Source organism: Canis aureus, chromosome X (assembly GCF_053574225.1).
Source record: "Canis aureus isolate CA01 chromosome X, VMU_Caureus_v.1.0, whole genome shotgun sequence".
In the NCBI taxonomy this organism is placed as follows: Eukaryota; Metazoa; Chordata; class Mammalia; order Carnivora; family Canidae; genus Canis; species Canis aureus.
The window spans coordinates 122,069,995-122,096,387 of record NC_135649.1 but is presented as its reverse complement, the minus strand read 5'-3'; the positions used below and the strand labels follow the sequence as shown (position 1 = coordinate 122,096,387).

The 26,393-nt window shown below is 41.6% G+C and overlaps 2 long non-coding RNA genes and 1 pseudogene across 2 annotated transcripts in view; 2 read left to right on the top strand and 1 right to left on the bottom strand.

The window, feature by feature from the left end:
* Positions 1 to 212: 212 nt before the first annotated feature.
* LOC144307980 (uncharacterized) lies at positions 213 to 26,393 on the top strand. The gene is made up of 3 exons (XR_013374614.1): positions 213 to 472; positions 3,111 to 3,232; positions 25,780 to 26,393. It is a non-coding gene; the product is annotated as an uncharacterized LOC144307980 (long non-coding RNA).
* On the top strand, positions 12,503 to 13,201 carry LOC144308290 (fatty acid-binding protein, adipocyte pseudogene; annotated as a pseudogene).
* Positions 21,607 to 26,393, bottom strand: part of LOC144307979 (uncharacterized) — a 155,539-nt gene continuing 150,752 nt past the window's right edge. The window contains exon 3 of the long non-coding RNA XR_013374613.1: positions 21,607 to 21,744. This is a non-coding gene — a long non-coding RNA (uncharacterized LOC144307979). The remainder of the gene's footprint in view (positions 21,745 to 26,393) is intronic.

Sequence of the window (26,393 nt, the reverse complement as noted above, 5' to 3'; positions counted from 1 at the left end):
TATAATACTTAAATATAATAGCAAATGTCACCTGGGCAGTCAGAAGCCCAGGTGACAACCTGGACTTACAATTGGCATCTGAAGTTGGGGAGCAGTCTTGTAGGACTTGGGCCCTTACTGTGTGGGATCTGACCCTATTTCCTGGTAGGTGGTGTCAGAATTGGCTTGAATTGTGGAATAATCAGTCAGTGTTCCAGAACTGTTTGGTGTTGGGTGCAGAAGCCTTACTGAGAAAGGAGGAGTACGTGCAGCTGGGTAACACTCCGCAGCCCCACATCTACACGGCACAAGATGTCCAACACTTAGAGACTTTCATAATGAGCCGTTAGTGAGGCAACCTGTAGTCTTCAGAAACTATTCTAAAAGAGAAGGATATTGATAGGAGGCTCTTTGATCATCTCTTATTATGTGGGCTTTGGAAGCCAATAGAACATCTGTACGTTGGAATGCGTCCTTCTCAGGAGTGTTGGAGGTAATGACATCAGTAGGGATTCATCCTAGCAGAGACTGGACATTGAAGGGCGGGGCTAATTTATCTTAGCTGCTCATGGTTGGGGTAATGATGTAAATAGAACTCAACGTAGATCACATGACTTTTTTGACAGTCAATATGCCCAGAATTAACTACATCCTTCTCCGGGTGTGCCACATGGCAAAACCACAACTTTTCGACCTAAGACCAATCTAACATTTGATCCAAAATGCAATCCTATTGTTTTTTCACCCATCACAATTGCTCTTTTCTCCTTGGTACAGGCAATAGCAAAGGAGCCGGCTTTGGTTTGTGAGCTCAGACTTACTCTGAGTAGCTGGGGGTTACTGGTAGACAAGTTAGCACAAGCCTTGAGAAGAAGCCTGGTCCCTAAAACTATTCACTTTTAGATACGTTTGTGTTTGTTTTTCTTTTTTTTTTTTTTTTTTTTTTTTTTTAAATATTTTTTTAATTTTTATTTATTTATGATAGTCACAGAGGGAGAGAGAGGCAGAGACACGGGCAGAGGGAGAAGCAGGCTCCATGCACCGGGAGCCCGACGTGGGATTCGATCCCGGGTCTCCAGGATCGCGCCCTGGGCCAAAGGCAGGCGCCAAACCGCTGCGCCACCCAGGGATCCCTGTGTTTGTTTTTCTTTTCGGGAACAGGAGCAGCGCATGCAATCTTTACAAGATGATACAAATTTCAGAAAGTGTTTATATGTTTGCAAAGATTTCCCAATGGCTGGATGTTTGAAAGGACTGACCAGGCTCCATGGAGTTTATGTACGTAGAAGTTTCATTTAAAGAAAAGAGATAAGGTGAGAGAGAGAGTGAGAATCAGAGAGGAGAGAGATAGAGAGAGAGGGATAAAAGGGGAGACAGACACTCAGACACACAGGAATGGGAGAGACAAACATCAAGCCCCAAGAGACATTCGGGGCACAGGCTCCCGATCTTTACTGTCATATCAACCGTACTCTGTCTCAGAACCCGATCAACACCTGGAGGGGAATCTTGACTTCTCCTTCCCAAGACGCTCTTGGGAAGTTCCCAGGAAGCTTTGACTCTCCTGTGGAACCAAGCCAGGCTATCTACTTGATGAGGCCAGCCACACACCATGGGGATCACCATGGGAATTGTGGGCTTCAATATGCATCACAAATCCCACTACCCTCATCTTGTCCAAAAACCAATAGAAAGACAACAGCTTTTCCACTCCACCTGTAAGTCAAGTAGATCCTCTGTAATTTTTACATCTGTCTCGGGGACAATGCATTCAGGACCTAATTGAGGGAAGAAGATCCATTTATTCATCAAAAACTTGTCTCCATAGATCACATTTTACACTTCGATGCAATGAATGAGGACCTTAGGTCGATAAAACAAACACTGCAAACTTCTGGTACATATTGCTATTATTAACTATATTCACCAGGCTCGATATTAGAGGTTCGGAACATAGTCATCTTAAATTGGAGAGTCAATTATACACCAATAAATCTCTAAAAAACCCCAAACATTTCCATTAAGATTTGAAACTCCCCAACTTAAGCACCTTTGTTTCAAATAAGGAGTAGAGTGAGTGGCTTTGTTTGCTAAAACCAATTAGCTGCAACTTAGGGAAATACCATAAATGAACAACAGATACCACCAGTGTGAATTAAAAACAAAAAAATCCAAACACAAGAGGTTTAACTCCTGGGACTATCTCTTTCTTTATCCCCTAAAAGAGGCCTGCCCAGGTTAAAGGTCAGATCCCTGCCTCACTGAGAGTTTTGGTCTTTGGGGAAGGGCCTCTGTGTGGTCCCTGAAGTCACACACGTGTAACCACTGGGGTCTACATCAGGGGATGAAGTGGTTACATAAAGAGACTTTCGCCAGATGGGACTATTGTTTTACCACGAGAAATACTGGTTTAGACCAACTCAATTTGCTCATCCCCTCTCTTTTGTGCCAGAAGCTTCAGTATATCCATTGGACAAGCTCTCCAAATAGGTGAGCTGAAAGAAAAAGGCATCTCAAACTTAGCTGACCTCACAGACCAACAGCACCATCTACTCCCTCTTTCCCCCTTGGAAAGTCTCATTTTTGGAAATAGCGACCACATGCAAGAATTCTCAAGCCCATGGAGCTGTAGACACATCCAAGGAGCTTTTGGAAAACCTACATGACTGTTTGTCAGTCTTGACCTTCTGAAGACCTACAGCACCATCTACTCCCTCTTTTCCCCCTTGGAAAGTATCATTTTTGGAAATAGTGACCACAAGAATTCTCAAGCCCTGTGGAGCTGTAGACACTTCCAAGGAGCTTTTGGAAAACCTACATGCCTGTTTGTCAGTCTTGACCTTCTGAAGTCTGACCTTCTCCTCCAAGGAGATCCATGTGCCCTGGAGTTGCCCCTTCTGGAGGTTGGGGAGGTAGGAGACCTGCAGGCATTTTTTCTCTCCCTGTAAATATATTCATTTCTCAGAATCCCTTAGGTCACAATTACACATGTCGGCGAAAAGCATCACTGTTTGGATCATAGATGTCAAAATAATGCAAGCAGCAGTTCAACCTTACTTTGTCCTTAGATTACACCTAAACGGTTCCTTTTTGTTTTTATCTCTTTTTTTTTTTTTTAATTTCACATCGAGATGGCTCCCATTAAGTTCTAGCGGACCTCCAAACCCCCTGCCTGTCAAGGCATCAGCCTCCTGTTACAGATGATTTACATGATGGTGGCCAGACAATTTGCAGAAGTCAAGCAATTAATCAGGTAACTAAAAACGTTTTTACCAAAATAGTCAAGTAATTGAAACGTCCCTGAGAAGCCATAATTGATCTACATACTCCTGAGAAAATATCTGGATATTACATTAGCAGGTCACATTTTTTACCCCAAGTTTAAGACCCTGGGATATGTTAGTGCTGAGTTATACTCCTTTCATTAGAACCTCAAAACCTCACCCCTTTCCTTCCTCTCCAGAAAAGGAAGGTAGAAAATTTCAATGAAGTATCAAGACAGGAAGCCATGGTTTCTTTTTTAAAACCAATTACCCTAGCATCTTTTATTGAAGATCCATAGTATCTAATGTAATTTTTCCTGAGGGAGGGATAGAAATCTGAGTTTGCATTTAAAATAAAACAACAATATAGGAGTTCTCGCTGAAAACTAAACACATATGGGTTTATTGATTTTTTTTCAAATTAGGAAATAACACAACTGGGGGTTTCTTAGGGTAAATAAGTGGGATGGGAGATAGACTTTTCTAAAACTTCAGATGAGCATTCATAGGGGAGCAGGATGGCCCCACACGGCAAGTGAGAATTGTAGGGCCGGCGGGATCAAGGGGGATTGGCGGGATCAAGGGGGATCGGGAGGCACCAACAAAATGGCGGTGGACATCCCCAACCTGTGGCCCCCACCTCAGAACTTTCCCATCACCAGCAGATGGCCAAGACATGTCATCAAGGGAGCCTGGGCCTATGCAGGAAACCTAAACTGTACCTTACCCTGACCCCATATAGGGGCATAAGCAGTTATCGCCCCATACGGACTTCACCAGTAATATGCCCTAATACCTGTCACCCTATACAGACACCCAACTCCTTACCCCTCCCCTCTTAAAAAGCCCCCTTGCCCTCCCCTGCACCTGACTTCCCTGGCCCACAACTTCCTGCTCGCTCTCTCCCTCCCCTGCGGGCCAGGGAACCTCACTCAAGAACGCATCCCATTAAAAGCTTGCCTCGACCAACTTTGGCCTGGCCTCTCTATTTCCCTACCAACTAGATTAAACCTGACAAGAATATTTTCAGAGTGTCTCATCATAGACAGATGGGCTGCCACAGGTAGATGGGATTAGGTACCTTCTTAATTCTGGAATGTTCTGCACCAGTGGAAGGTCTGTATTGAATGGTACCTGGGACTGCTTAGTCTTTACGTGTGTGTGATCAAGCCCTTTGGCCCAGCTTAAAACACAGACTTACCGCAGGGATGGCTTCAGCGCCCCTATGTTGTCTTTCTTGGGATATCCCTTTCCATGATGTTTGTAAAATCAGACAGTTTCTAAAAGCAGTGTCCTAGAGAGCGTGCAAACATTCTACATTTAATGCTAGCACTTAGGCCACAGAAGCCAACACAACAGCATCAGGCTATCATGAAAAACGTTACCTCTATGAAACATATTTAAGAAGCGTCCAATGACACCATGAGACTATTTTACAGGATCGTCTAACACCTGTCTATTTGCTGTTTGTACTTGGAGCATCTCTGTTGAACGATGGTCAGGAAAGCAAAGACTGGGGACCAAGAAAATGGAGTTTCGGGAGAGTAGGAAGTGTTCTATGCCTTAAATTCTAGCAGCAGAAAAACCCATGTATAAAAATCACAGAAATGCAGATTACATTCCCCTCCCCACACTAGTGTTCTGAATGACCCATCGGTGTAACGATTCTTGTGTATTTGCCCTCTACAATGTAAATTCTTTTAAGCATTAAAAAAAAAAAAAAAAAAAAAAAAACACAATTCCAATTATCCCCAAATTGTGTGGAAAAGATGACCCTCTTTTACCTGAATCTACCTCGAATAAATAAGAGACTTTATTATGAAGGACAATGCCTCTTCGTGATTACAGAGAGATCAGTTTGTCCTTTATTCCAGGGTGTTAGCTATCATAATGTCAACGGGAGACTTCACTGCTGAAAAAATAGAATTCATACATTTAAGTCTGTTTTTCTTTTGTCTTTGGGGTGTACACGTCCAGGGACAGGCATATAAAATGTTGTGTTTTGCTTTAAGCAGCAGTAAGGATTGGGGTTCAGGCATGGCTAGACTTTGGCTGTTGGCTGACTGGCACGTTCACATTCATACTCTTAGAATAGCAGCTGCCATGTTTTGTGCTTCTGGCACACAAACTGTAGTATGAAGGGAAACAGGGACCAGGGCAAAACTTTATTGCGGTAGGTGGGCACCACAGTGTGGACGGTGAGCCCTACCCTGCTTCTGAGCTCTTGTCTGAATGCAAGGGACAGACTAACTTGGGTGGGTATTTGAGGAAATCTGGGACTTACATGCAGTCAGAAGAGCCACACATGTAATCGGGGATGGGGCAGATGTGCTCCTTACTGGAAAAATCAGAATAGTCCTTGTCGAGGAGCAGACATGTATTCATGTCGGGTCGCATCTCAGCTGAAGTGCTTCTATGGTCCAGCCATTGTCACTGCCACTGAGCTCACATATGCCATAGGCCGACTGTACATGCCACGATACCCTGCAACATGACTTCACACCTCAGCTACTGTGAGCTGCTCAAGGAAAAACCCTAGTCTTTTTTCTTCTTGGTTTTCCCATCACTTGGCAGAGTCAGAGTACATATGTAGTGTCTTTGTTTTACATGAAGGATGTTTTGGGAAGGTAGGTGCACATGGATGGAAGCAAGACACTCAAGAGTCTAGATTTTCGATACGGAAGATCTTGCATGTGAAAATGACAAGAAATGAGCCTTTTGGTCCCAAAAGCACTGGAAGGGCGGATACCTTTAAGTTTAAACATGAGACCAACGTAGCTAAACTGCCTGTAGGTCATCACTGTGGTGCCTCTTCCGGGAAACCGTGCCTGACTGTTCAAGGCCACGATGGGTGCCATGTTGGGAAAGATCATGGATTAGAAGATCTATGACCCCACGTTGGTTTTGCAATTTTCCAGAAGGAAGACATTGGGGTGGATTCTAGGTACAGTCTGAGTGATCGTGAAGGAGTAAAGTGAGGATGAAAACTTTTCTTTCCATAATGTAACTCTGTGGCCAAAATGAGATGGCATGCAAGGACTGTGGATAGAACAACAGATTTAGGAAATGCATTGTAGTACCTTTATATTTTTGGAATCTTGAGAGGAACAATGGAAACAGCTTTCAACTTCCATTGAGGAACCAATATGGCAGAGAACATTTATTTGCATGTTTTAAGTCTATTTAAATCTACTTTTAAAAAAATCATCCAACATATTTTTATTTTCAAAACATTTTTATGCGAAAAATTTGAGAATCAATCAATTAGTTCCCCAAAGGAAGTGGCCGCCTCGTATTCTACAGAGACCTCACATCCGGAGACTTCGACTCTGAAATCAGAGGGCCTGTTCAGAGGTCAGTGATATCGGATACAATTTAACTAGAAGCAAGACAAATTTGGAATTTAAAAAAAAAGTAGATTTCTATAGAATATTTTGCATCTGAGCTATTTCTGTACTTTATCTTGTTTTATTACTATTCAAACACTAATGACCTAGCGTTGGCTGAAAGTATCGCAGTAATTTACATGTGTGTTCATATTACATACTTGCAAGTAATTATTTGGAATTGATTTTATACTCACTCATCTTTGGCTTTTTAATCATAAAAATATTAAAATAAATTTACTCACAATTCTCCTCATTCAATTCCCCACTTCTTTCACATCACACGCTTCTATCCTGTTCAGATTCTATGATGCTTCCCGAAAGAATGCTATGGTTTTTCTGGCTTGAGATTCAAAAACTAAAAATGGTTAAAAGCCAGAGAAGGGGTAAAAAGGAAAAGGTTAAGACAATACGAGCTCCTCGTAATGCTGCCAGCTGATTATACACGTGGTCCCTGGGAAATGAAAAGGGCACGTCATCAAGGAGACAGTTTGTTTTCTCAAGTCTGTAAAGTAAGCACGTTCGTTTTCAGGGCTACAGACGGTCTACGGACGACAAGCTAACTCGATTCTGACCATGAAGTGCTTGCGGGGCAGAGAGGGCATCCCCGCCAGATCGCTGCCAAGGAGTAGGCAGCAGGGAGCATTCATTGAGGCATCCCCCCATTTTCTTGGCTGGTGTGTTTGTCTTCTTTCGGCTCTCAGAGATTCGACACAAGCCGTGGAATGCATTTTCGGATGGCGGGCGTTAGTTGGGCTGATATTGTAGAATGGAAGACTGATCTGGGAAAAGGTAGAGATTCTAAGCCCAGATGGTGTGGGGAGCAGGGATTGCTGAATGATGCCCTGGAGACTCTTCTGGGCAACCTGCTCGGGGGACTTTGGCAGGTGGGGACACCAGGAAGATAAATTGCATAGGTCTAAGTATCAAAGGCACAGAGGTGAATCGTTCGTTCAGAGAACAGGGAGTACCCTGAACAGGATGCCAGTCTCCTACAGCGGCCAGTGGCCTCTGCCCAGACTGATCTTGAAGAATGCAGGGGGAAGCAAGGAACAAAGCAGCTAAAGCCAGGCAGCCTGCAGCTGGGACTGTCTGAGCAGGTGTCGGCAGCTGTGGGCAGATGCTGGTCGCTGCCTTAGCCGAGGGCAGTCCCACCGGTCTGTGACATTAAACGAAGGGGCAAGATGGACTTCTGCTTTATTTGTCCCCCACTGTGGCCTTGTCTCCTGAGTCAAATAAATGTGGCATGGAAGCTGGAACTTGTGAGAAGCTGAGAAAAACAGGCATTGGGAGGATCCCTCCAGCAGTTGCAAGTGTGTCTCAAACTGCCCATTTGGGGATGAAAAGGGGAAGCATTATGTTGCCACAATCATGTCCTTGCTAAACTTGGCCCCCGATACACCTCGACACCTTTACACACTGTCGGCCCCAAGAGATTGGGAAGCCTACAGCTTTCAGAGACTGTGAGATTCTGAAAACAATTTTTTAGTAGTGCACAGAAAAATGTCCGAAAGACCACGTGGGTGTCAGAGAGACCATTAAAAATACAAGTTTTTTTCCTAAGCCCTTACAGACCATTACAAATATAGACCGTGTATTAACTCATAAGAACGCTCAAGAAATACTAAACATAAAGTATCCCAGAAACCACGCTGTCTGCCTCTTACTCTGTATTGTATTGACATGGGTGGGCGCTAATTTATACATTTAAGAAGGTAGGCAAGACATTCCTGCATATTTAATAAAACATATGAACATACATACATAAATTAAGTGCTGGGTTATAGGAGGTATCGTAAGAAAAATTCCAAAGTATTAACTAGAACTAAATCAAGACGCTATGTTGAAATAAATTGGGGGAATTGACATAAAAAATGGAGGGAATTACATCCTCAAAAATTTAAATTGGAAAGCAGACTATCTCAAAGTGATGATCTACATCCTACATAAAGGTGATAATGAGTAGAGTAGCATAAATCCCAAGGATGTAAAGGGAAAGAGATAACATAAGAGAAGAAATAACCCATAGAGATGATAAAGGTACGATTGGGAAATTCAACACAACCAAGAGTTGTTCTTTGAAAACACAAGGAGTAAAAGATGTGTACCTCTGGCACCACTAAGAGATTAGGAGACAAAATACAAAGAAGTAGTGATATTTGTCAATTATTTCTTAATTAAGGTGCAGAACAATACAAAGGATGAAGGTTTTAAATATAGGAGGGGTCACCGCTACAGATAAAGCAGAGATCATTCACAACTTCATGGACTCTGATGTCCAGAAGGAATGTGACAGCAAAGCTCAAGAATTATTTTTAGGGCTGGCTTACCAAGAGGTAACAAGATTGAAAACTGCATACGTTGAAATCACTACAGCAGTGGTTAAAAGGCTTCCAACAGAGAGAATATCCATAGGCTGTTCAAGAAGTAGATCAGTCCACCTTTATACAAAGAAAAGAAAGAAAGAAAGAAAGAAAGAAAGAAAGAAAGAAAGAAAGAAAGAAAAGAAAAGAAAAGAAAAGAAAAAGAAAAAACAAAGAAACAGAAACAGTGAAAATATAATGACCCCTATGCTACTCGTAAGGCTGATGTGAATTTAACCCTGAAGCTGATAAATAGACAGTGCAGGGAAAAAACTAACCAAACAAGAAATCCACTGTACTTACAAATTTGGCTTTGAAAATCAAAGGGCCATAATTGTGAACATACGTTATCCAAAAAAGTACAAAATAAAAGAGGGTCTTGTGACCTAATTGGGGGTGTCCCTGCGTAGCAGAGATTTATAATTAGAAAATCTGGAAATGCAGTTTATCATGGAGCTGGATTTTGACAAAAAACTATAATCAACTGGATGGAAGGAGAAAAAACAATGATGGTATTTGAGTGTCCCATCTCAAAAAAGTCTGTAATTAGGAATGAAATGGAATTTACTCTGGGGACTGCAGGAATTTATTGAAATGGCAGAGCACATACCACCTGAAATGGGAAGGCACCGTCTTTATACGGGGTGGAGAAGAAGATGCATGGCTTGAGATGATTTTTACTAACCCTGCAGAACTTGACAAGTATGAATGAAGCCGCTGACATGAAACGTACGTTGGGACGTGGACTGAAACCATCCTTCATGCCTTGTGGGTGGGAAGAGTAAACTGGGGAAGACTCTTTGAAAAACAGGTTAGCCGGACCTAAAGCAGGACGTGGGCAGAGCCTGGAGCCGGGCGTGTGCTGTTCACACAGATGGTAGACATCTAAACTAAAAGTGTGAGCTCCACCAGATGGCAGACGGCCCCGTTTACCCGGATTTGCAAAAGGCAAAGAAAATGAAATGCACATACTCATCGTGAAACAACAGTTCACTTAACGGAAGGAAGAAAATCCTAAACGCGGGATTTTTTTGCGGAGATGTGAAGTTTAACTCAAGATGGGGAGACCTGTTCGGGAGGAGGTTGTTCAAGAAATTAATCTTCGTCACGATCCTCGGTTTTGTTTGGTGTGGTGGGCTGTGGATGCTTACATCATCTAGGCAAATAAGTAGAAAGAATGGGCCAGCAAGGAGCGCGCATGAGCCGGGTATTTGGATTAACCAACTGGTGTCCACGTGGGTGCCTATATAAACCAAATATAATTTAACGGTTTGTAGGGCGACTTTGTGGAGGGGGGATAAATATCATAGACCATAGGGCAGCCCTGGTGGCTCAGTGGTTTAGCACCACCTTCAGCCCAGGGTGTGATCCTGGGGACCCCGGGATCGAGTCCCACGAGGGGATCCCTGCATGGAGCCTGCTTCCCCCTCTGCCTGTGTCTCTGCCTTTCTCTATGTGTCCCTCATGAATAAATAAATAAAATCTTTAAAAAATATATCATAGACCATAGAAGTGCAGAGATAACCACAGCACGATACACGTAGGGGTCCCTAAGCACCCTTCAAGTGGTGTGTGTATGTGTGCACACCTGCATACACCGCAAGAGCTCAACCCTCAAGTCCATGTGTATTTGGGGGAAAAAAAAAAGAGAAATTGAAGGTAACTGATATACAATAGGATGTTTCTTCCCCGAAAACGATTTTCTGGGAACCATATTGCAGATTCTTGATGCTGCATTTTCTTTATTGTGTTGAGCAGAAAGGATGAATGGTTGGACTTCAGCAATATAGACCCTTCCCACAACAACAGAAACACGTAGGGGGCCGAGAGCGTTTTCCGGTCAGTGCTGAATGCATTTACATGGCGAAACACGCCTGCTCAAATGAGATCCTTGGAAATGAAAAAATAGAATAAAATAGAATAAAATAAAATGCAATAAAATAAAATAAAATAAAGATTGATCAACCAGAAAAGCCTTAGGGAAAAAAACATTCTGAACCCACACTTTATTGACAATGTATTAAACTTGGATGTTGGTGAATATTTTCTGAATTTGGTCTTTCCAAAATAATATGCACCTCGGGCTTGTAAAACGGAAACTAGCACAGGATATGAATTTCCCTGGTTTCCAGGGGTTTACTTTTGTACAGGAAGAGATTATTAAAAACTCAAAGATGATTTAATTTAATTAGTAGCCTACTTAGCAATTAGAAAACTCTTTGACCAACATTGTATAAACTGTTTTTTCCCATATTTTAGCACAGATATTTTATTTATTATTATTATTTATTTTCCCCATATTTTAGCACAGATTCTTTATTTTTTTTCAAGATTTTATTTATTTACTTATTTATTTAATTCATGGGAGACAGAGAGAGAGAGAGGCAGACACACAAGCTGAGGGAGAAGCAGGCTTCCTGCGGGGAACTCGATGCGGGGCTTGATTCCAGGACCCCGGGGTCATGCCCTGAGCCAAAGGCAGATACCCAACCACTGAGCCACAGATATTTTAAAATGTGGCAGGTAGTAAGAAAAACAAAAGGTGAATCAAGTACGTGTCAAATCAAAGCAGCTAATAGACGTCAGTGAAAAAAACTCAACAGAAATATCTTTGTACCAAGTCTAGGAAACACATTTTCCTTGATGCCTCAGCTGGGAGTAAAAGGTCTACTCACAGGGATTGCAAGTGAAACAATTAAGTAGAAAGCTGCAGTTTGAAAGCCTCTGGACGTTTACTTATTTTTATTTTTCAGTAATCTTGAAAGCCTCTGGATATTTGTAAAGGTACTGATGTTGGTTGCAAAACCAACGCCAGCCTGGCTCACTTCACGCAGGACACTTGTACCGCCAGCCCTCAGCGAGCTGAAGAAGGTACAGAACGTAGCATTTGACTTGTGACAACACTGTTTTTTTCCCCTGAATGCTGACCATGGAAGACTTGTCATTTGAGTTCTGACTTTTTTTTCCCCCAAACATAGCGTTCCCCATAGCATCAGGGGAGCTCGATGAAATTGGCTCTTTGTTCCATTCCAAGGGAATTAGCAGCTCCAAGATGGTGTGCGGGAAGAGGATGCTCTGGAGATTTATAATGTCAACAAGTGCCCCACGTGAACTGGATGCCGAGGGTAGATAGTTCACACCCAGTGCAACAGGCCCAGGCCAGTGCTCACACATCTAGGACACGCAACAGCTGGCTCCCAATATTCCCTGGGTGTGGCTCAACCTGCAGCTGAGTTGGGCGTGAAGAATGGAGGCCATGGCGAGAAAGAGAGTCAGCGGTAGCAACACATGAGATAGAATTGAGGGTGTTCTAGATTTCAGTTTACTTAATTCCTCTTCACCCCCATGCTTACGGCAAATTTTGAAATTCGGTGAACTGTATCTCTATCATTATTCATGAGGTCATGAGTCCCCCCACCCCACACCATGCCCCACAACCAGGAGCTGGGTTCCAGCAAGTGAGTGGCACATGGAGTGATTTCAAAGATGCCGAATGTTCTCCAGGACGGAGATGCCTTCTCGGAAATTAGAAGGTCGATTCCTAAGATCACATGATCTGGGCATCTTTAAAAGGAAGTTATCTGGGCTCCAGAAGGTCATAACACCTTACAGACAACGACAGCTTTTTTTTCACATCTTGAAGATAATCCTAAAAGCTCATAAAACGTGTGATGCTTTTGTGGGTACCTGGAAACTTAGCTCCAGTGAAAACTTTGATGATTACATGAAAGAAGTGGGAGTGGGCTTCGCCACCAGGAAAGTGGCTGGCATGGCCAAACCCAACAGGATCATCAGTGTAAACGGGGATGTGATCACCATTAAATCGGAAAGCACCTTTAAAAATACAGAGATTTCCTTCAAACTGGGCCAGGAATTTGATGAAGTTACTGCGGATTACAGAAACGTAAAGAGCATCATAACCTTAGATGGAGGTGTCCTGGTACAGGTGCAGAAGTGGGATGGAGAATCAACTACCATAAAGAGAAAACAAGTGGATGATAAACTGGTGGTGGAATGTATCAGGAAAGGCGTCACTTCTACCAGAATTTATGAGAGAGCATAATCCAAGGGACATCGAGCTGAAGTTTGCATTGAACTCTACAACATTCTGTTGGACATATTGTCCAGACATGTATTGTTGTTTTCTACTAATTAACAAGCAACCGATTTCCCCCAAATGATCTTATTCAATATGGATATGTTTGTTAAATAAAACCTTTTAGATATAGAGAAAAAAAAAATTAGAAAGTCCTCGCTCATGGAGACACGTCCCCAGCACAGGAGGATCCACAGAGGTGCCAGCCTCTGGCAAGCCTGATCAGCCTCCACTGAGTCACTGGCATTCAAATAGATGCATTTGCCTGTCCGGAGGCTTCGGACAGAGGTCATCGCCACATACTATGCATATTCTCTCTAGGAGGGGACATTTCACTCAGTCCACGATTCTTATTTTGTCATTAGCAAATGTCTGACATTGTTCACGAGCCCATCTTAATATCCATTTTTGTGTGTGGCCTTCTGTTTGGCACACGGAGAAGAGAATATTGAATGCTGTTTTACAGCAGATGAACTAATCTGATAGAGTTTCCTTGCTTTGGAGGTGCCAAGTTTTATTGTTTTTCAATTCAATTTTGTACAGAAAGTAATTCTGTCTGTAGCTTTAGGAGCTAAGATATCTGCCAGGACATACACACACACACACACACACACAAATCCACCATATTTGAGGGGAATTTGGGGAAGAATATGAAAGACCAAGCAACCAACTGGGAGATATTCTGCGATATTATTATTTGAAGATGTAAAGCTATCCCCTGAGCACACCCCAACTAGTCAAGATAGCAACTTAGATAATGGATTCGATAGAATCAATAACCCATAACCGCGTTTCTCCCGGACAACTGAATTTTTGGTTTGAGTCTTCAGCACCTAACACAGTATCATTGAAATTCCTGGATGGATGAATGAATGAGTGAGTCTATTTCAGGTTGTTACCACCATCCTATTATTTTTTTGATTATTGAGTACACAATACCTGACATACGGTGCTTTTTTTTTTTTTTTTTTTTGTGCATTTGAAATCTGAAATGAGCTCTAAAGTAAAGCTCAAGGACGTTGTCAACTTGTTTGTTGGTGTTGGTTGGATCTTCCGGGAAGCACAGGTTGGGGTAAACATAGAAGTGCCAGCGGTTAATTGGGGGTAAGAATATGATACACAGGAGATGCGCATAAAAGGCAAGGGGTAGAAGGAGAAGCAGAATCGAACAACGGGAGCTGCAGACAGACATGGCACCACCAACACAGAGAGAGGATCTGAAGCACAGTTTGCCTATTAACCGAGTCCCACATGGGAAGAAATGGTGAGAACCCTCTCTTGCTTGGGTGTAACTGGAGCTTGACCCTAAAGCATGGAAGCTGCAGCTCTCGGGCCTTGTACTCTTTGCAACCAAAATCCCAAGTCACACAGGGAGGTCTGAATGGTCTCTTAGGCCATCACACCTATGGGACTAGCAGAAAAAGAGCAGAAAGGAGCAGGATTCAGCCCTTAAAACTCCAGGAGACTGCAAAGAAAGTTGCAAATAATGAGATTTTAGTGCCCGTGCAAGCCATTGTGTCAGGTGTCCACTCTGAGCAACTTGCAGTACGAGGCAAGATGCAAGCGGCTCTACTGAGAATCGAAGGTTGCTGGGAAGAAGAATCCGAAGATTTTACACTAGAATCTCAAGTACCGCAACCACGAGCTAGCTCGGACATCTGTGTTTCTGCAACTGACCTGCCGGGAAGAATCACAGGAGCAGAGGGTAAAAATACCACCTCCCGATATCCTGAGGAGTCCTCAGCGGGGAGGTGTGAGACACAGAGCACTTGAGGACCAAAGCCTTGAACCTCACAGGACTGCTGTTCACGGCAACCACCTTGCTCTGAGCATCCCAACTACTTCCAGCTCCCAGAATAGGCTTCTTAGATTCCATGTGCAGGATGCTCCTGTCCTGTAGAGCTATGGGGCGTAAGGCCTTCTATCTGCGCTTTTTCTCTTCGTTCCTTGAAGAACAGCTAATAAATATCAAATCTCTGTTCAGAAGTATCTGACAATGGACATATCCATCCAGGAAAGCTCTGCCACACATCAGAAAAAATTACACATCAGAAAAAATTACATCAGTAATTTACGTGTATGCATTGCCAAAATGCTAAAAGCTTAGGATTATGAAAACCTTTTGCTACGGGAAAAAAAAATATATGTCTACTTTTTAAGCAAGATTTTACTGTTTCCTCAGAAGTCCCAATGAATGCTCAATATTATCAGAAGCCTTCTCTATTTTCACAAGTCAATAATGATCTAGGATGAAATAATGTAATTCACATCAAAAAGGGGTCTTCAAGGGGCACCTGGGTGGCTCAGTGGTTGAGTGTCTGCCTTCGGCTCAGGACTTCTCTCTCTGCCTGTGTCTCTGCATCTCTCATGAATAAGTAAACAAAATCTTTAAAAAGAAAAAGGGTCTTCAGTGAGTTCTAGACAACTTATTTGAGGTGGTGGAACTTGGAACAGGTTGAGAGGGTGAGAATGGGGGGTTGCATACTTTATCGTTTACAACGGTAAAAATAACCAACATGAAAATCCTCAAAAATGTAGACTTCTCATGTTCCTTGTGCCTCTGAAGTGCAGCTACACATCAAAGCTTGTGGGTAGTGCACAAGGGAGATTGGCACTGTAGCATTTAAAAAACCAGCTAAATGCCTAAAATTGCAAATCAGATGTCTGTAGGCATATCTTATTGTACATCCATTTCTGTTTGTGATCAAATAAGCATTAGGATCCAAGCAAAATAAATTAGTAATTCTGAGCAGAAAATGAGGTTTGATTTATGACCTGAACATCTCACTTGGCAATAGCCTGAAACACTTGTAACATTCCTTAAAACTGAAATTGACCCTCTTTTCTCAAAGAGCGTAATTTGAAACACCTTACAACCAATTATTCCCAAATTAAATTATTTAAAATGTACACAAGACAAGGTGCATTGGTTAATATGTACCCGGATCATTTGCTAATGAAGAGTGAAACAATTTCTGAAGGTGTTTATAGAATGACCAGTATTTATTCAACAGAAATCTAATGAATTGAGGGTAAAAGCAAGTGCTATAGTGTGTCTTTCAATCTGGTTTTGTTTGCTTGTTTTTAATTATTAATGAGGCTCACAGTATTGTAGATGAATGTTGACAGACACAGTTAAGATGTGACTAGGTACAAAGGAGTTGTCTTGAAAATGTACTGGAAACAAAAAAAAAAAAAAACAAGACTTGCTTTATATTCCTTTTTTATGTTTTCTAAGCACTATTAATATTTCTGGGTCCTCTGTTTTAATCACTTTCAAAAAACCTGTTGATTTTAGGGTACCTGAGTGACTCAGTGGTTGAACATCTGCCTTTGGCTTGAGTCATGAGCCCAGGAGTCCCACATCGGGCTCCCTATAGGGAGACACTGATTCTCCCTCTGCCTGTGTCTCTGCCTCTCTCTGTGTGTCTGTCATGAATAAATAAATAAAATCTGTTGATCTCTTCAATGGAACAGCCATAATCTGCTGCCATCTTAATCTGAGTTGGAAAAGGGAGCCTGCCATGTTGTGTCCATGTGTCCTTCAATGTCCTGAAGAAAGAACCAACCTATGTGGTCCCACATGGGAAGATGGGTGCTCACGTGGAAACCATCATGGTGGGGGCCACTTCAGAAGACTTGCCTTCTACTTGCCTCTACTCCAATATGCTTTCTGCTCCCCGAGTCCAACGGAACTCATTTCAAGAAATTAGTGACAAAACCAATTCCATTGTGTACTCCGGAAATTACTTAAGAATATTCCTCAAAGAGAAACTACTCCTTTCTTTGCTGTAAAGCATTCTTGACATCTTAATTTGGTTTGAAATTTCTCTTTATCCATAGCTGGGTGTGTGTGTGTGTGTGTGTGTGTGTGTGTGTATGCGGTGTGTTTTTCTACTTCCTCTTCCCCAGTCAAAAACACCAAAAAAATTCTACTTGGAGAACAAATCCATTACAGAAACTTGAGAGTCTCCGTTTTAGAAGTGGGACTCGGAATCATCATGAAAGACAAGAAAAAACATATCCCTAAAGGTTGCTGGAACAAACCACATAACGTTTTCTTATTTATTTAATTTTTTATTTACTTACTATTTATTTATTTATTTATTTATTTATTTATTTATTTATTTATTTATTTTAGCATGTTAGATTTTCAATGACTAGTATTTTCAGAAAAATACGCTTTGGATTTCAAGGGGTGCTTTCATCATAACATTGAAACCTGTGGGGATCCCTGGGCGGCGCAGCGGTTTAGCGCCTGCCTTTGGCCCAGGGCGCGGTCCTGGAGACCCGGGATCAAATCCCACGTCGGGCTCCGGGTGCATGGAGCCTGCTTCTGTCTCTGCCTCTCTCTCTCTCTCTCTGTGGGACTATCATAAATAAATAAAAATTAAAAAAAAAAAAAAAGAAACCTGTGGGCTGGATGCAATATTAACAGAATGGACTTTGTGAGTAATATTGCCATCTGTCGAGAAGCCCCAAGAGATGAGCGGCTCTGTTCTCATACAAAGTACTGCTTTTAGAGCCCCTGACTTTATAGGATCTGTTTATATTTATGCAGAATTGAGGGGATTCACCCTCTCAGATGTCCTTCCTACAGTTCCCGAGAAGTAGGCATGAAAGGTCCACTTGGGAACATCAGCTAGTGAGGTCTCTGGTTCTGCAAATACCAATTTATACCAACTTTCTGGTTTTCACCCACCCAACGTATGGCCATGGAGATCCTCAATGGTTTGGTTACAGAGGAGAGATTGTGAACGTTAACGTTGATATTTGTGAAAGAGACTATTTTATACAAAATCCTTTATGAAAGAAGAGAGACATATGAGGGATGATATCAGCAAGCAGACTGTACCTCAATCTAGGAGACAATAAATGGAAGGACAGATTGCACCGTGGTCCCTATGGACGGAAACTCTTGGTTTATGCCTGTGAAGATACCTGGCTGGAACAGATTGTTTTCCCCCTCATAAAATCTGCCTGTGTTTGTGTTTATGTCGGTGACCTGTTGTTCTTTTGGGTGAACACCTACGCCTTTACACCAGTTTAACGGTGGTTGTTGTGGTCCAGTAAACGCACGTAGATGAGTCAGACAGAAAACTCTGAATGACCCAGTAATTTGGCGCTCTGAGAAATGCATATTGCTCATTGGATTTAACCTTCATGGAGGGAACCTCGAGAGTTCAGGCAAAGAAAAGGAACTTGCACTTGGTAATATATTAGTTAACATGAACTGAAAGATTTTTTAAAGGTACTTTGTGGCACTTTTCTGTCATTAATGAGCTCTCCACAGAAAGTAAACCCTGGCTGGCCCAAAGGGCTGTCCATCTGGATGACACTACCAGCTTTAGAGGCAAATGTGAGGATTATATTAAAATATGTGGAGTTGGATTATGTCCAAGTAGGACTGCACTTGTCCTCATTTTCTGGAGGAAGACCGAAACTGAAGAACTGGTTGATGCACATGCCCAGAGGTATGAAAAATACATAAATGCAAGCATGTGCATTTGCACATAGCGATATTTGTGGTCAATATGGGGATGTCTCAGAAGACCAGACACAAGGGTCACCTGTAAGACAAGACAGGAAGCAGGGTAAACATTGGAGGAGGCACCACAGTGCAACGGGCTGCAGGAAGTCCTACAGAGTAAAGGAACAGGGCAGCACTCAGTTATATAAAATAACAGAGAAGATAAAATGTTAGCTGTGGGGACTTGAGCTATTACCCAGGAGGAGAATCTGGGGTCAGAGATCTCCAATCAAACTCACTCCCTTGCATGAGCTGGATTAGGTCAGCAGCCCTGGAAAGGGTTGCTTCCCAACGAGATCAGTGAGCATGGAAACTTGATTTGGAAACTTGGCAGCAGCTAAGAGAAGCAAAGAGTCTGGAGGACGGCATCGATCCCCATGGCCAGGGAAAACCATATAAAACCTATCAAGAGATAAATGCACATCCCTTCCCAGTAGAGAAAACAAGGGCTCTAACAGATAAGTCACAGAATCTCAACTAAATAGACATATGTGTGCTGCACCCTCAACTAACAAAATGAAAGAGAAAGTGTAAAGGATAGGGAAGATGCCTCTTTTTTTTTTTTTTTTTTTTTTGGAAGATGCCTCTTGAAGCAGTTTTAGGAAATTTAGTATACGGAAGCTTGTTCCCCACTTTAACAAAGTAGTGAATTCTTAATCTAGGAGATGGCAAACGTTTTCTGTAAAGTGTCAGACAGGAAATATAATGACTTTGCCACCATATGGTGTCTGTTACAATTATTCAACTCTGCCTTTGTTGCATGAAGGCAGCCACAGACAATACGTAAAAGAATGGGCATGGCTGTGTGCCGATAAAACTTTATTTACAAGGACATCAAGGGGGCCAGAATTGATCTATGGGCTATAATTTGCTGGCACAGGTTTCCCATGCTACCTAGCATAAGCACCTCTTGGGAGATTAGGAACTCAGCCCCAAGACCTGTGGAAAGGGAAGCTGTATCTGTTTTTGTTTGTTTCCTAGGGTTTTTTTTTTTTTTTTTTAATTTTTAAATCTGTATTGATTGATTCATTGATTGGTGAGTGAAAGTATAGAAGTTTATGAAGTAAGGATACAGAGAAAGCTCTCAGGAGTGAGAGGGGTCCCGACAGGGTGGCCACTAAGGGCCTGTAGGGTTGGCCTTTTATCGGGTTTGTTTTTTTTTATAGAGAGAGCACAAGTAGGTGGGAGGGGCAGAGGGAAAAGGAGAGAGATAATCTTAAGCAGGCTCCATGCTCACCATAGAGCCCAATGTAGGGTTTTACCTCACCACCCTGAGATCATGACATGAGCAGAAATGAGGAGTTAGACACTCCATTGACTGAGCCACCCAGGGGCCCCTAAGAGAAGATGTAAGAAGATGCACAAGCAAACATTATAGAATGCATTTCAAACTGCTCTGATTTGCTGGGACAGCTTATAAGATTCAGGGGATGTAAAGTGACAATAGACTCATGCCCCCCACACATAGATATACATACACACACACACACACACACACAGGTTTTTGTTGTTGTTGTTGGTTTTTTTGTTTTTTTTTTTGTTTTTTTGTTTTGTTTTTTTTTACTCACAGTGTTTGAAAAGCACTGCTCCAACACTTGGTCATTAATGGTATTAATTTTTAACAATACCAGTAATTCCCTAGTCAGAAGAAATATATTCATTGTTGATACGACATGAAAAATTGTTATGAAAGTCCCCAAGGGGAGAAAAACAAATGGACTCCATAAGGAAACAACAGTAAAAGGATGTAAAAAAGAAGAATCCCTGTTGTCTCCAGTCTGTGTGTCTATAGCGAGTGAGGACTGACAGCCAGGGCCGTCCTTCCAGACCTGCCATGAATGAACCATCTTCCGTGTCAGGACAACATCACCACTGGGGTTATTTGTGCTGCCAGGCTACCACCGCTCTTGGATTGGAAGCAAAGAGGGGAAGGCTGCATACAGGAATTGGTAACAACCATCCATAAGAAGCCCCAGAAGTAGGACAGGGTGGGGCGGGGTGGGGGGAGTCGGCCCCAGAGTATCTGGGAGGAACCCTAGCCACTCAAGGAGGTGAAGAGCCAAACTCAATGTCTCCAAAGGGCAGGATCAATGAGCAGAGAAAACTCATTCTGGGGAAGCCGCACTTGCAGGTCTGACCTCAAAGAACTGTGAAGCCTTAGTGGGAAAATGCAGCACACTCCCTGCTCGTGCGTGGATGGTGAATGGCTGAGAGCTACAGAGAGATACAGATGTAGGGCTTAGATATAGATACATGGGTCATAGAACTATATAAATGTAGATGTAAGCAGTAGAGATACAGGGACATACACGCAGGTGACATGTAGATATAAATGTGCAGTAGATTTAGCTGTAGATGGTAGAGACGCACTCAACGCACACGGATGTTAGATGTACACATACATCTCTACGGTTGGGTCTACACCTACTCCCGTTTCAACCTCTGTAGCTCTACTGCTACCTTGGACTGGAGCTTCCTACAGAGAACTCACTCTCATGCAACTTCACACTTGGCCTTCTTCAGGTGCACCAGAATGTTCTACTGACACGATTAACCACAACACACCTAATCGCTGGCTCTGAAACACTCCCTGCTCTGCATAACCCAGATAAGAAACCAGTTGCAAGACTCACGGTTAAAAGGGAAACTGCACCTCTTACCATACATTTTTGTGACTCTTGTTTATAGTACTTATGGATCAGGGTAGCCCAGGGGGCTCAGCGGTTTAGCGCCGCCTTCAGCCCAGGGCATGATCCTGGAGACCTGGGATCAGGTCCTGCATCGGGGTCCCTGCATAGAGCATGCTTCTCCCTCTGCCTGTGTCTCTGTCTCTCTCTCCCTCTCTCTGTGTGCATCTCTCGTGAATGAATAAATTAAATAACTCAATGGATCAGAACTTAAGTTGCACATCTCCAGACACTGAGCCAGAAAAGGAAGAAATGGTGCATCGTGGAAAATATAAACAGCTAACGTGATCATACTTACGGAGTAAGCTGTATTCCATGTGGCGTGTTTAGACACATGTGCCTTCTCCTTCCGTGTCAAAAGTTTTGTTCCTGTGTACTTGAAAATGTTTTCTTCTCTTGTCATGTTTGGGAATCAGTTCCATCTGCATGGCTGCTTACTTCTTAGAAGAGGAGACAAAGAGGAATCTTCAGGAAACATTGAGAATATAAAGGGTAGACCGTCTGGTTACGCAATGTAATCTAGAAGGATGCAGATGCAGGAAGAGTCATTGCAAGTGTCATTGTGGCTCCAATATGGGAGTTCAGGATGTTGATACGCATACTCACACACACAAAATGTCATAATCCTACACATTCCGTGTACCTAGGACAACTGAGCAACCACAGCCGTGCAATGAACAAAGAGCCGCCTACCTGAATACCATCACCCATCTGACGAGTGAAATTTCCACGAAGAAAAAAAAAATCACTGTTCTTCTCTCTTGACGATTTCTAGCAAAACTAATGAACCTTATTCAGCCAACACAGCAAACAGCAAAACGAAAAATACAGAAACTTGGTGGTATATCCCCATCAATCTTGGTTTACCATTACAAGCCAAAATATACCAAAATACCTAACAAATGAGACTTAATGAGCGCCTCTCTGCAAATAACCTCAATCTTGTGTTTAAGTCAAAAATATGGTGAAGATAGAAGGTATTATTATGGAATAGAAGAATTAAGACCATAATTTTGCCCTTAAATAAGTGCATTGAACAGGGAATGTATTCAAGTGTCTAGAACGGTCTCAAATTGAACCTCTGCATACACATCACTTAACGTTCTCATCATCAATTTCTGTTCATTTTCCCAAAAATCCCTTGCTTCTCCGTGCTTCTCTCTGAGCAACTACCAAAAATGTCATTGATGTTTTCAACAATTAGCCTGTTGTCTTGGGACAAGACACAGCAACTACAATATAGGACCTTGTAGCTATGTGATTATTTCCCCTCTGAGATTCCAAGTAAGCACAATTAGCAAAGTCGGCTTGCCAGCTGTCAATGCAGAGTGGAGGAAGCGGGTGTGAGACGTTCCCATTTGCTAACTTAGCAAAAAAGAAGGGGGATGATGGGTCACAGTAGCACCTCGTCGCATGTTCAAGAAATTCCTCAAGCACAGACTGATGGGTACAGCCATAGGTGAGCTTTACTCTGCCTTACATTTTAACCATCTTTGTGCTTCTCTTGGGTTCCCCCAAATCTCTCAGAACTCACCAATTTCCAATACGGTCCACTATTCATTGACTGAGAACCTGCCAGCTGAATGCTGGATTAGGTAATTTGCAATAAAGTATATTAACCTAAGGATTTGCACATTCAAGAATTAGTTGCCTATTAACACAGCATAATCCCTTAAGACTAAATACCAATAGTTAAAGTTCAGGTAAATGTGCTTGAAAGATTTTGAGGCATGATCTTGAGGTATGTTAAAATGTTAAAAAAAAAGAAAAAAAAAACCCTTAGCCTTACTTTAGAGAATCAATTCAAGTTCCAATCAATGTTTGATTAAATCTGCATGCACGTTTAAATGCTAGTTGTGGAAAGAAATAGATCAATGTGGAATAATTTTACAGTGATTATTTTTATTTAAATATATGTAATAGATCTCTACACAAATTATATCTAAGACTTATGTGTTACTCGTACAATTTAATTCAGAACATCTGAACAGAATATGGATGGTGATGAAAATTTAAGGAAAGGGGGAATTCCTGGTTTGTTATCGAAATCAAGTTTTGAACCAACAAGCTTCAGAGGCAATCTCTAAAATTCCTGCATTATGAAAAAAAAGAGAGAAAGAGAAGAAAAGAGAGAAAAAAGAACCCACCTACATGGTCACAGTAAGGCCAAAAGTGCTTGCATATGGAATAAAATTTTACTATAAAATAGCATCAATTATTAATAGCATTTTGTGTATTCTAAATGAAAACAATGCATTTTTCAAGAGGAGATGCTACAAGTAGATATCGGTAATGTTCTCTGGCAGATCAAAACGTTTGCTAGCAATATACAGAAACAGGTACGAAATGGACACTTTTAACACATTTTGCTGCATTTATGTCTCATGTAATGGATGCTATTTTACACCCCACCTTATCGGGGTGTTGGAGTTTAATTCAACTGGGTCCTGACCATCCATAAGTAAGTGATGTTAGGAACGTTCCTCAGTCTCTCGGAGTCTATTTCCCCATATATATAAAAAAAGAAATAAACTAAATTTGATCAATATGTGCAACACAGAGCTCAGCTGCAAGGCTTTTATCTGGTCAAAAGAGGAAAAGAACAAAGAGTATAAGATATATCCTGTCTTGTAAATGGGTCACCACTAAAACTCCAACCTTGCCTGTCATGAGGATCCCCTGGCCTTTCTTGAAATCTGTCATATGAAGAGTGGTTCCAGACAACACTCAGACAACAAGCTGGACAAGCCAAGGAGGTGATTTGGTGTTTTTTCCCTAGAGAGATGTCCATAAGGGTTGGAGTCAAGTCAATATTCTTTTCGATTTTCTAGGAGGCAAGACTTCCTAGGCTCTTGCCAGCAGACCCCCTGAACCTCCTTGGTATGGGGAGTAAAGCAGATTCCTTTAATGTGTTGGGGATGACATGTAACTCAACAGTGACAAATCAATGGTAGATGGGTGGATGGATAGGTAGATAATAGATGACAGGTAGATGGTAGATAAGATGACTGACAGATGATATAGTTGGTGGGTGAGGGTACATGATAGATAGATAGATAGATAGATAGATAGATAGATAGATAGATATAGATAGATTTAGATAGATAGATAATTGATAGATGATAGATAATTGATAAATGATAGATTGATAGAAGGATAGATAGAGGATTGATAGATGATAGATAGATAGATAGATAGATAGATAGATAGATAGATAGAATGGATGCATACATAGGATAGATGGAGAGACGGATAGATAGATGATGGGTGGATGGATGGTTGGATGGATGGATAACAGACAGAAATATAGTTTGTTGATGATACATGATAAATACATAGATAATAGGTAATAGATTATAGGTGGAAGGTAGGTAGTAGGTAGTTATGAATAGATGATTGACAGATGATAGATTAGTTAAATAGATGAGAGAGAAGGAGAATATACCAAGTCAGACATGAAAATTTAGTGTACAAAGTAATATGAGGTGACACCTCAAGTGAGGTGTACAAACAGTAACCGCCCCTTTTAAAAACGTAACATCCTGTTAACTGTGTAATTCGGGGTAATGTCTGTCAAGACATAAGCCTGCTCACAAATTCCTCCATGTTTTTGCAGCCAACCCTTCCATGTTACTCCTGTCCCCAAGCCAACACAGATCCATGTGCTGCACTCGCATTGGTCTTCTCCACAATTTCATGTAAATGCCGCCACGCGTGTAGGTAGACGTTCGTGCTTAACTTTGATCACATGGCCTCGTTTCTGAAATTCATCTCTGTTGTTGCATTTTATTAGCTATGTTCCCTTTGATTGATGAATCCTATTTATTGTATAAGTGGATAAACAACACTTGTAGGTGCATTCAGTAGGTGATGAACGTATGGCTTGCTTCCATTTTTTTTTTTCTATTTTGAATGAAAATGCCATAAATTCATGTGCACGCCTCAGACAGACATGTGTTCACCTCTCTGGTAGATACCTACGACTGACTTTTGCAGGGTTATGTGATTAGTTTATGTTCACATTTGATTAACAGTCTCACTGCTTTCCAAATGGGTAAAATAGATTATGAAGAGTCAATTTCTAGAAATTTGTATTTTTAACACTCGATTACAAATGCTAGCAAATGATGGTGTTACTATTAAGGTTTTGCTGGTCTAGGGAAAAAATTCTATGTATTTATTTTTAAGTTAGAATTTTACTACCTGATGGTTTAAATGTTCTTTTTATATGCACAACACATGGTTAGTCAAATGGTTAATCTAAGAATAAGTGTACAGAAACATCTAATTTCCCCCAGGACCACAGAATTCCTTTAGAATATTTGATTCCGGGTGCAGAGACTATTACTGCAAACCTACATCTCCAATAGATGGCTTATCCTAATTTACCACCTTATTATCTGTAAAAATGCAGCATATATTGAAAGACATTTTGAAGACAGATGGCTTTTAAAATTTATCCTATTTGATTTTAGATCACAGCATGTGTGTCAAAAGAACACAAACTCAGTAATCATCACCTCTGGAGTTACTTTCTCTATTCCATGCCCTTGGAGTGCGTAATAAATAATTTTGAAGAACGGATGACTAATTTTCCATGCATCAATTTCCTTTTCTACAATTTTTCTCCACGATGTTCTGATTCTTTTCCATTCATCACGATAGCGAACAAGACTCTCACTGATGGCTGTAAACCACTGAGCAAAGACACAGTTTGTGTAGAAGATAATTTTTTGTAAAGGTGTCAGTTTGCTCTGGAAGATGATTTAAAACGAAGAACAATTTTTTTTATGAATGTATGCCTTTGCAGAAGGCAGAGTTCACTGTTCTTCAAAATGATTCATTGATGAGACTCATTATGTACCTTGTAGTACGACATCTTCATGGAGTATCAATTTACGGGGGGAGTGTTTGATGATAGATGATTGTCTAACGAGGCACATTGAAAGCATGTTAAGTCCAAACTTACTACGCTTTGTAAGTATTTGTTGATTCTACTTAACACTGCCCATATAGTTACCCGCTTTCAGAGGCGGCCAAAAATATCCAGATAAATAATTACATGTTTAAGCACAACAGTTAACGTGTA